Raw genomic sequence first — 10,973 nt, forward strand, 5'->3', positions numbered from 1 at the left:
AAACACTTATTAAGCTTAGTACCAGGCACTGAGTTAAGTGTTGGGGATGCAATGTGGAAAGATATTCCCTGCTCTCAAGGATCTCATAGTCACATGATTCATTCATTTATCTATTTATTTATATGCTCATTCATTCATTCATTTATTCGTTTTTTGTTTGTTTGCTGAGGCAATTGGGGTTAAGTGACTTGCCCAGGGTCACACAGCTAGGAAATATTAAGTGTCTGAGGGTAGATTTGAACTCAGGTTTTCCTGACTTCAGGGCTGATGCTTTATCCACTGCACTATGTAGCTGACCCCAAATGATTTTTTTAGATTGTTATTGTCTGACTCTTCATGACCCCATTTGGGGTGTTCTTGGTAAAGATACTGGAATGGTTTGCCATTTCCTTCTCCAGCTCATTTTACAGATGAGGAAATTGAGGCAAACAGTGTGAAGTGACTTGCCCAGGATCAAGCAGCTACTTTGTATTTAAAACTGGATTTAAATGCATTTTCCTTTTCCTTTTTAGGAAAGGCTTTATGTAGGCCCCTGCACTTGGGGGAATCTTGAAGGAAACATATAAGAAGTGAATATGAAGAAAGAGTGCACTCTAGGCAAGGGTACCAAGTGGGGAGGGCAAAGGTGGAATCTCATCTTCTGCAGGAAGCTCTTGCTGATTCCTCTTCATTTATTTATCACTTTCTCTCTGTTCATTATTTCCAGTTGATTCTGTATATAACTGGGTCATACGTAATTTGCATGTTTTCTGTTCCATTATCTGAGTTCCTTAAGAGTGAGGAGCTCTTCGCTTTTCTTTGTATTCTTAGCACATAGTAGGTGTTTAAAAAAATGTTTACTGGATGATTGGAGACAGAAGATGGAATGTTTTGTGTGAGGATTAGTCAGGCTATTTTGCTTGAACTGCAGAGTACTCCAAGGGTAATATTATAGAGATCCTTGACGAGAAGGAAGCTAAATGCTCAGTTCGGAAGAAATGGGTAAAAGTCGGTCCTAGCAATTCCAAAGTGCCCACGATAAAAAAAAAATGCAGTCTACCTCCAGAGAGAGAACTGATGAACTCTCAATGTAGATTGAAGCAGACTTTTTTCACTTTCTTATTTTTTCTTGTTTTTTTTTTTTTTTTTTAGTGTGTATTTTCTTTTGCAACATGGCTAATATGGAAATCTGTTTTGCATGACTTCACATCTATAATTGATATAATATTGCTTGCCTTCTCAAGGGGTAGAGGAGGAGCAGGTTGGAGAAAGAGAATTTGGAAGTCAAAAATTTTCAAAAATGCAAGTTAAAAATTTTAAATGTAATTGGGAAATATATCTACATATATGTATGTATCACACATGTATATACATACACACATATATACATATTTGTAGATATATTTTCCAATTATATTTTAAAATTTTAACTTATTTTCATTCACATATATTAATATATATGTACACACACATATATACACATACATGTTTGTGTGTGGGAGTTATTATGACCCATTTGGAGGTAATAGGGAGCAGATTTCAAGGAGAGAAACACCAGAATCAAAGAATCACAGAAAATGTGAGCTGGGAGGGAGCCTCAGAGGCCTCTCATGCCAAAATGAACGCATCCTCACAATGAATCATCTAGACCTTCTTGAAGACCTGGAGAGTGGAGGAGTGGGTCAGAACTTACTATCTTCCAAGTCCATTCAATTTCTGGTTAGCTCTAATTATTATAATGAGTTTCTTTCCATGGATTCTAAATATGTCTCTTGTCAACTCCCACTCATTGCTTTTGGAGCTTCCCTCCAGGACCAAATAGAACCAAGTTAATGAAGGCTTCTTCCACTTGAAGATGGCTATTCCCCACAGCCTTTTCTTTTCTAGTTTTATTCTCATCAGTTCCTTCAACAGACCCTCACATGACATGAATTGGAAGACCTTTGGGACATATTCCAGCTTAGTAATGTGCTTCTTAAACCATTGTGCCTAGAAGTGAGCACGACACTCCAGATGTGGTCTGATCCAGGGAACGGGAAGGGGGAAAATCACTTACCTCAGTACATCTTTCTTAAATAAGTCTAAGTGTATGAGTCTTTTTTTGGAGGTCTGTAGATGATTTCATTGACTCATATTGAGCAAGCCCTCTGCCTTCCTTAGCCATGGTCTTTAATGGGAAGTAATGAGCATTAGTGGGGAACCCAGGTGATACTACTTGGAGGGAGGAAGACCTGAATCTGAATCTGGCTTCAGACTCTTACTAGCTGTGTGACCTTGGACAAGTCGCTTCACCCTGTTTGTGTCAGTTTTCTCATCAGTAAAACGAGCTGGAGAAGGAAAAGACAATCCACTCCATGACCTCTGTTAAGAAAAACCTCAAATGGATTCATGAAGAGTTGGACATTACTGAGATGATTGAATGACAATAATGCTCATTAGTAGTTTTTATTGATGAAAGTTCTTAGAAATTCTTCACTCAATAGCATCTAGTTTTCCTTCCCTTTTCTAAGACCTAACGAAAAAAGAAGGCTCATCCACAATCCTTCTGTCTTTCCTTTGGCAGATGGGTTTCGAGATGCACAACGGCTTAGTCTGCTTAAAATAGTGCTCCCATTTCAGAGTTTTGTATTAGTAACAATATTGGATTTCCTCTCTATGGAGGAAATTGCTTCATAACATCTAACTGTGTCACTTTCCTGCTTAAGAAGCCTTGGTGGCTCTCTATTGTTTCTAGAATAAAATACAATTCCTTGGCAGGTAAAGCTTTTTCATGATTGTCTTCAACTTATATTTCTAGGATGATTACACATTCTTCCTCCTGACAAACTGTATATAATTCAGCCCAACTGGCTTACTTGCTGTTCCCCATAATGACATTTCATCTCCTGTCTTCTTGACTTTGTCATCCATACCTGGAATACTCTCTTCTTCGAGTCCTCCTATTGGAGTTTCTTTTATTGCTCCCACCTATTCTAGGCAGTTTTCTAGTTCTTCTAGATATTACTGATATTTGAAATTATTTTTGCCTCATATGTATGTATATATATGTACATATATATATACATATACATATATATTTATTTCTTTATCTGTGTGTATACTGTTTTCCCCCTCATGGAATGTAAATTTTTTGAAGATAGGGATTTCATTTTGGCTTTTGCATTCCCAGTGCTTTGCCTAGTGCCTGACACATAGTAGATTTTTAATAAATGTTTATTGACTGGAATTAATCAAAAGCATGTATTTGTAAGACAGGGTAGAGTTGTGGGATACTGGCTCTGAAAGCAGAGAGGAAGGAGTAGGGTCATATAGAATTGAGCCAAGAACTGGCAACCCGGTGAAACCAGAGAAAGGACAAAGTGAAGGTAGGACTGAGCTGTTTCCCAAGAGAGACATGAAGAGGGCCAGAAGTTCCATGGGGACAGAGGCTGATTTCACTGCTACACAGACAGACCTACTTAAGGACTGAGAAAAAGTCTGCTCTTTCTCCAACTTTCCCTCCTTGTGCTGTCTGTCCACAGACACTATAATAAAATCTGATTTTTCATACCCTCCAGGTGCCTGTCTATCTACAGACCTTATAAAAGAATCTGTGTCTTTAGCCAAATGTTCCAAGTAACCTGAATTTTGCCTCCATCTCAAAGAATTCATAAAGATAGAATTAAATGAAAATTTAACCTGAGAGGCCAACCTCTGCCTAAATGTTAGAAATGTTCCTAACCGGGGGCTCAGAGCAATTGTGATTGAACTAATAACTTTTCACTTGAAATAAACTCCCTAAAGCCACAGAAAAAGGAACCACACAAACCTTAGGGGTCATTAAATTGTCCCTTGTCCTGAAGTGAGCTAACTATTGTTAGCTTTCACCATTAACCATAGTTATTGTAACAAGGCTTTAGTATCCCCATACTGGGATCAAACCGGTGACCTCTGTCTATATTAATACTCTGGCCAAACCCACTGAGCTAATCAATCCTAGGGAAGCAAGAGCCATACATTTTTTTTAAATGATTAAGGATATTCAAGTGTGAAGGGCTCCCCTCAAGGACCAAAGTTAGGTTAGTAAAATTTTATTTTTTTCTCACTTATACTGAGTGTTCCCCAACTCCCTGGCCTCTTCTCAGCTCCTCTCAGACTTCAGCAGCTTCCTTATTATACAAATGAGGAAACTGATCTCCATCATCTTCACATTCAATCAGTTAGGATAGAAATTCCTCGTGGACAGTGATTGCTTATTTCCTCCTGTGAGAAGCTCTTGAGGTAGGTGATTGGGGAAAGTCTTTGCTTGTGGGTATATTCTCCTCCCTGTCCTATTTAGACAGAGGAAATATAAAGAAGGCAGAGGCAGGGCTCAATCTGATGTCCTGGTCTGGAGAGTTAAATTGAATTTTACCTGCTCTTAAAGCAAAAAGGTTTTTTTTTTTTTTAAAGGACATATAAAAATCATTGTAATAGTAGGGAATATAGGCAATGGCCATGATTATAAGTTAAAAATTCCAGAGAACAGTGCAACAAATAAAATCAATAGGTAAAATGGCCTGAAGGTGTAATAAACTATCTGAGTTCAAATCTTCCTTTTGGATCTTTTCCAGTTTCATAGACTTCAATGGAAAGGAATCTGAGAGATCTTTCTAGTTCAACTTTCTCCTATTATGGATGAATAAACTGAGTCTCAGGGATTTCCTGTGTTTTTACCTAAGACCATACAGATATTAAATGTGTGAGGTAAGATTTGAACTGACATCCTCTGATCCCATTTTTTCTTTTTTTCTATGAAATTTTTTTATTGAAGATTTCAATCGTTTTTGAACATGAAAGACAGCACTGATGTACAGTAACTTTCAGTGAGGTTTTCTCTTTTCTTTTGATCTAGATTTTCTTTTTTTCTACTTCTACATAATTTAAAAATCAGCCTAGTCTTGTGATTTATAACGCATATTCTTCTGCAAGCGAAATTCCAGTTTTGCTATCAATTATAAATAGTGATCATCTCTGTGATTGTAGCATGAGTTTGCAGTGAAGCATTGAGGACAGAATTATATCATAGTTGGATGGATTTGGTGGATAGAATTGAATATATCAATTCTTGCAATTTTGGGATCCCCAAATTTCCCTAACGATGATATCTTCCTCTAGTGGTTAAAAGGGTATAGGACTAGAATATGTATGATGAACTTTGCTAGAGTGATAGGAAGGCAGTTAGGTGGCACGGTGGAGAGAGTACCAGATTTAGAAACATGAATATTCATCTTCCTGAGTTCAAATCCTGCAACAGACACTTCCTAGACAGGAATATCCATCTTCCTGAGTTCAACTCCTGCAACAGATACTTCCTAGACAAAAATATTCATCTTCCTGTGTTCAAATCCTGATACAGACACTTCCTAGCTGTGTGATCCTTGGGAAGTCACTTACCAATTTGCCTCTATTTTTTCATCTTTAAAATGAGTTGGAGAAGGAAATGTAAAATCACTCCAGTATCTTTGCCAATAAAATCCCATTAAACAGTCACAAAGAGTCAGATATGATTGAACAATAACAGCAAAGTATGGTAAGGGAGAAAACATTGGTATTCATTGAATAGCAATGAAAAATATATCTTCGAGTCAAAAAAGCAAAAAAAGTAAAAAAGATATCAATAAAACATAAAAGGCCTTATTTTAAATATATCCAAATTTGAAATATAAAATAAAATATTTCTCGCAGAGGTGGACAAATTTGAGGTTAGTGTCTGATTTTCAAAATAATTTTAAGAATTTTTAAGAGAAGCTGCTAATGGGTACTGCTCCATTTTATCTCAATGTTTTGCCTTATTTAGTTCTTTGACTTTTGTTAATGTCTCAAAACCTCAGTTTTCTCATGTATAAAATGGATATGATAACGTCTGTAGTATTTATATCACAAGGTTGAGATAAAGCTCTAATGCTATTTTGTATATGAAGTAAACTGCAAACCTGACAGATGCTAAAGATTAAAAAAGACCAAAAAAGAAAAAAAGAAAAAAAAAGAGAGAAAGAAATATTAGCTCCTCTCCTAAGTAGAATACATTCGATTGTAGAGAAAGTAGGGATACAAAATGCACAAAGATAAATGAATACCTGCACTTTTCTTGGAAAATGAAAATTTCGTGTACCAATGCAAGTCGGCATCTTCTCTGTAACTTCTGGTTTAATTGTCTAAAGTAGTGGGAGATGAAATGATTGTCCAGGTCACAGAGTCAGTATGTTGCTGGAAGTGCAACCTGAGGAGGAAAAGGAAGAGGAGGAAGGGAAAGAGAGAGGGGAGAGGAATGAAGGGGGATATTTGGGGAAAGGCGGGGGGTGAAGGATTTAGGATGTGATACCTGAGCTGTGCTTTGAGGAAAGGAATTTTCTTGCTGTATTTTCCCCCTGGACCTTAAAGGAGAAAGAAAAGATAAAATAAAAAGGTAAAAGAAGAAGGAAGAGGAGGGAAGGAGGGAAGTAGCAGGCAGGGAGAGAGAGACAGACAGACAGAGAGACAAAGAGAGACAGATAGAGAGAAAATCACACACACAAATAGAGATAGAGACACCCAGAGAGAGAAACACACACACACACAGAGGCAGAGAGGTAGGGAGAGAGAAAGTGAATTGGAGGGAGGTAGGAAAGGGGTGAAGGATTTAGGATGTGATACCTGAGCTGTGCTTTGAGAAAAGGGAAGGATTTTCCTGCAGTAAGCATTTCCCCCCTGAACCTTAATACTAAACTTCTCTACGGTATGTCCTATGTTTATCTTCTCTCTGCTTCTCCTCCTCCTTCCCCCTCTTTTTTATTTCTTTTCTGCATCCTCTTTCTTTTCTCCTCTTAGCAGAGCTTAGGTTCATATAAACTCAAAAGCATCACTGAGTTCTGTTCCAATGCCTAACAGTTACAGCCTAGATTTTAATAGTAAAAAAGAAATAAACACTCCTATAGTGTTTATATAAATAACAAAAACAAAATAACAGCTCAACTAAAATTCCATTTCAGTTGATTCCACCCTTGCTATATATAATTTAATTGGCTTAAAACAAAACAAAATAAAAGAGCTCAACTTTTTAAAAGGGCCTCCTTCCCTCCACACAAAGAAGTGTTTGGCTTGAGAAATGTTGGTGCCTAATTAAAACAGCCTCATTCTTTCTCTTTTCCTGGGTTATTATGACAAGTAGTGGGATTATTTGGTAAATCATTTGACCTGATTCCTATAGAGCTCCCATGGCTGTTGAATTTGCCTGTGAAGATGAAAAGATAATCAGGACATCTATTCTCACTCCTAGGCTTGGGGAGGAGGAGGGAGGAGGCAGTTGATGACTTCAGACTAATAGGAGGGGGTTGGGGAATAAATGGATAGCTGATTAGCTTCAGTCTCCTGGTTCTAGGGAAAGCTTAGAATCTAGTTTCTTCTAGAATACAAAAGAATTGCTAGATATCTTTAAAAGTATTTGTTAGCTCTAAAATTCTCCATTCTAAAGTTCCAAATACCACTGACATTTTGTCTTCTAAGGTATTTTCTAGCTCTGTCATTCCATGTTCTAAAAGCCCTTCCGTCTCTGCCATTCATTCTAAATTTATCACTTTTGGTCTAATAATGTACTGGCTGAATTGATCAGAAATGTATATTCCTGGTGGAGCGACTGGTAGGGGAGAAGGCCCCTGTGAGGGGGGAGGAGTAGGGTTTTTCCTTCTGTTTTATTATACCCATTTGTGCCTTGGTTTCCCTAGCCAGTGTTTTATAAAGGTAAAGTGATGTCATTGTCATTATACAATTAAGATAGAGAACTCCTTCTAAGAACAGAATATTGAAGGCTTGATAATTGAGGGATTTATTAGAAATGGGAGTTTGGATGGCATCTACCTGGAATGAATCGAGAAATTGTCTCTCCTGAGAGACAGGAGCCTGGAAAAGAAATCTGGGTAATGTACCTTGTAAGTAAACTACAAAATCTTCAAGTGTGTAAAATTTTTCTCTAGATCATAAAAAGAACATTATTTTTTCTTCTTTTATTTTCCTTCCTTCCTTTCTTTCTTGCTTCCTTCCTTTTTCCTTCCTTCTCTCCCTCCTCCCTTCTTTCCTCTCTCTCTTTCTTTCTCTCTTTCTTCTCTCTTTCTTCCTCTCTCTCTTTCTTCCTCTCTCCTTCTTTCTCTCTCTCTCTTTCTTCTTTCTTTCTTTCTCTCTTTCTTTCTTTCTTCTTTCTTTCTTTCTTTTCTTTCTTTTCTTTCTTTCTTTCTCTCTTTCTCTCTTTCTTCTTCCTTCCTTCCTTCCTTTCTTTTCTTTTCTTTTTTTTTGTATTGACCCAGCAAAAACTTACCAACAGATATCCTAACAACTTTTCCACGTATCCTTGTCAAAAGATTACATATCCCAAAACAGTTATTTGACTTTTAACAGACAAGAGGGATGTGACCTTTGGCTGTGTAACACTTACAATGACCATTGTCATTGAATGGAGTTCATGTGACTTTAAATAGATAATTTAGTTCAAGTGCCTTCTCCTACACAGTGCTCATAATGATATTTCAGTTGCTAGCACCTCCTGCAAATTACCTTGCATTTTACTTATAGGTATATCTGTTTTTTCTAATTGAATATAAATTCCTTAAAGACAGGGACTGTTTCATTTTTTGGCTATTGTGTTTTCATCATTATCATGGTGCCTGGAACATAATACACACTTAATAAATGCTTATTGACTGACTGATTTATTATCATAATCACTGTGTCTATTGTTGTTTTCATCCTAGGTTTTATTTTGACCTCACCTGATTTCTTTTAAACTCTGCATAGATGGAGATCTCTTAAGGTAGGTGTTTCCCTCAGGGTCTAAATTTTCCTTCTTGATGTTCTCTCCTCCCTCAGAGATCTCATTCACTCAATGGATTCACCTGCTATCCCTATGTAGCTGGCTCCCAAATCTGTGCCCCAATGTCTCAGCCTGACTTTTGAGCTCCAAACCTACCTAGCCCAAACACTTTCACTCTCAATAGAACCACTTTAACTGGTTTGCACCTGGCTATGTCTAAAGTCTTTATCTTTACACCTAAACTTGTTCCTCCTCTTGAATATAATTTGTCCACGGTATGCCCCAAATCCATCCAGTCTGCCATGTTTTTTTTTTTTTTTTTTTTGTGATAGCATCTTCCTTCCTCCCCTCCCCCATGGACTCATAGGTGTCTTCTATAACTCCACGTATGCATATGTTGTTTCCCTGTCTGGATTGGGAATACTCAAGGTCAGAGACTTTCACTTGTCTTTGTATTCTGAGTCCTTGGTACATAGTAGGTGACTAATGTGTGTTGATTGCTGGTTGATTTTTAAATCTTGAGATTATCTTTGGCTCCTCCATCTCTTTCACTTCCCATTCAATGTATTACTAAATCCTATGGATTTATGATATCTCTAACATCCATCCTCTATAAGTCTACTAACTTGTCCTGTTAACAGGCTATCATTAGCCTCTGCCTGGATGGACTACTGCAGTAGTTTCCTCAGAGATCTTCATTCTTCCTTTATACTACTGCCAGAATAATTTCCTTGTGTATTGACATAGTCTTGTCTTTCCTCTGCTCAAGAATGCCCACTGGCTCTCTATTGCTCATCAAATAAAGCTCAAAGTTTTTGTCTTTCATTTAAGAATACAAGCACCTTTGGGGCAAGTAATTGATTCATTTTTGCCCTTGAACTCTTTGCATCTAGCTTAGTGCTTATCACTTAGAAGAAATTAAATAAATGCTTATTAGTTTTGATTAAGTCACCACACCACAAGTTAGCACTGGCCTCCTCTCCCATCTTATTTCATCCTCTTCTCCTCTTTTGTTTTCAGTGCTACAAGCTAGATCGGACTTCTGACCATTGCCTATAATATTTTCTTTTTTCCTGCTTTGTTTATCCTGTTCCCCATACCTAAAATCCTCCTCCATGCCCACATCACTGGATTACTACCCATTCCTAAAAGCACATTTCAAATAACGCTTCTTGCAGAAATCTGTCCTGCTTATCACTTGTTTTTAATGACACACAGAGAACTTATTCATTTGTAAACCATCTATATTATTTTGTTGGTATTGGAGAGGTACCTTAGTACAAGGAATAGACAGCCAGCCTCGTAGTAAGAAAAGTCTTGATTCAAATTCTACATTTGTTGGGATCCTGAGCAATAACCCTTACTGCCTCGGTTTCCCAAGCAACTCCCAAGGCAACATGTTTCAGTGCTTGGGTTGGATCTGAATTGGTAGTGGGATTTTTCTCACAAGGAATTCCCTATACCAGTGGAATTATGGGTCCAAATTCTAAACTCAAAAATGTGTCTATGAATTATCCCCTAACCTTGAATTAGACTATAAATTCTATGGAGGCAGTGACTATGTCTTATCTAAATAAATATACAATACTCATTAATAACAATAATGAGTCTTTTTATGATATTTTAGAATTTGCAAAATACTTTGCATTTATTATCTTATTTTATCCTCACCTCAACCCTGAGAGGTAAGTTTTTTTTTTTTTTATTGTTCCCATCATACAGATGAGGTTGACACAGGTTAAGTGATTTTCCCAAGATCAAATAACTAGAAAGTGTCTGAGGCCAAATTTTTATTCAGGTCTCTCTAACTTCAAATTCAATTCTCCACTGCAGATAGTTAATGAATTGCTATTTAATTTTTTAATTAATTGAGATTTAATGAATTGCTAATGGAGGATTTGACAAATATGGATGCTGTAGGAGGATTCCCACAGATAGGCCACAGAAAGGTTAAGGGAAGCCTCTCTGTCTTATAATGGGCCTTGCATGGACCAACTCACATTCTACTGATACCTAAAATATCCTTGCAGATGAACTGAAATGTTTAATGGTGTTATTAAAAAAAAATTTGACATTGTTTCAGAAATTACACTAGTATGGTCAATGAGACTAATACCTACTGAAATCCCAATTTACTTGGGATGTAAATTGAGGACTGATGAGTCTCTGAATCCTTTGCTTTTATTCTCAAAAG

This window comes from Antechinus flavipes, chromosome 1 (genome assembly GCF_016432865.1).
Source record: "Antechinus flavipes isolate AdamAnt ecotype Samford, QLD, Australia chromosome 1, AdamAnt_v2, whole genome shotgun sequence".
Lineage (NCBI taxonomy): Eukaryota > Metazoa > Chordata > Mammalia > Dasyuromorphia > Dasyuridae > Antechinus > Antechinus flavipes.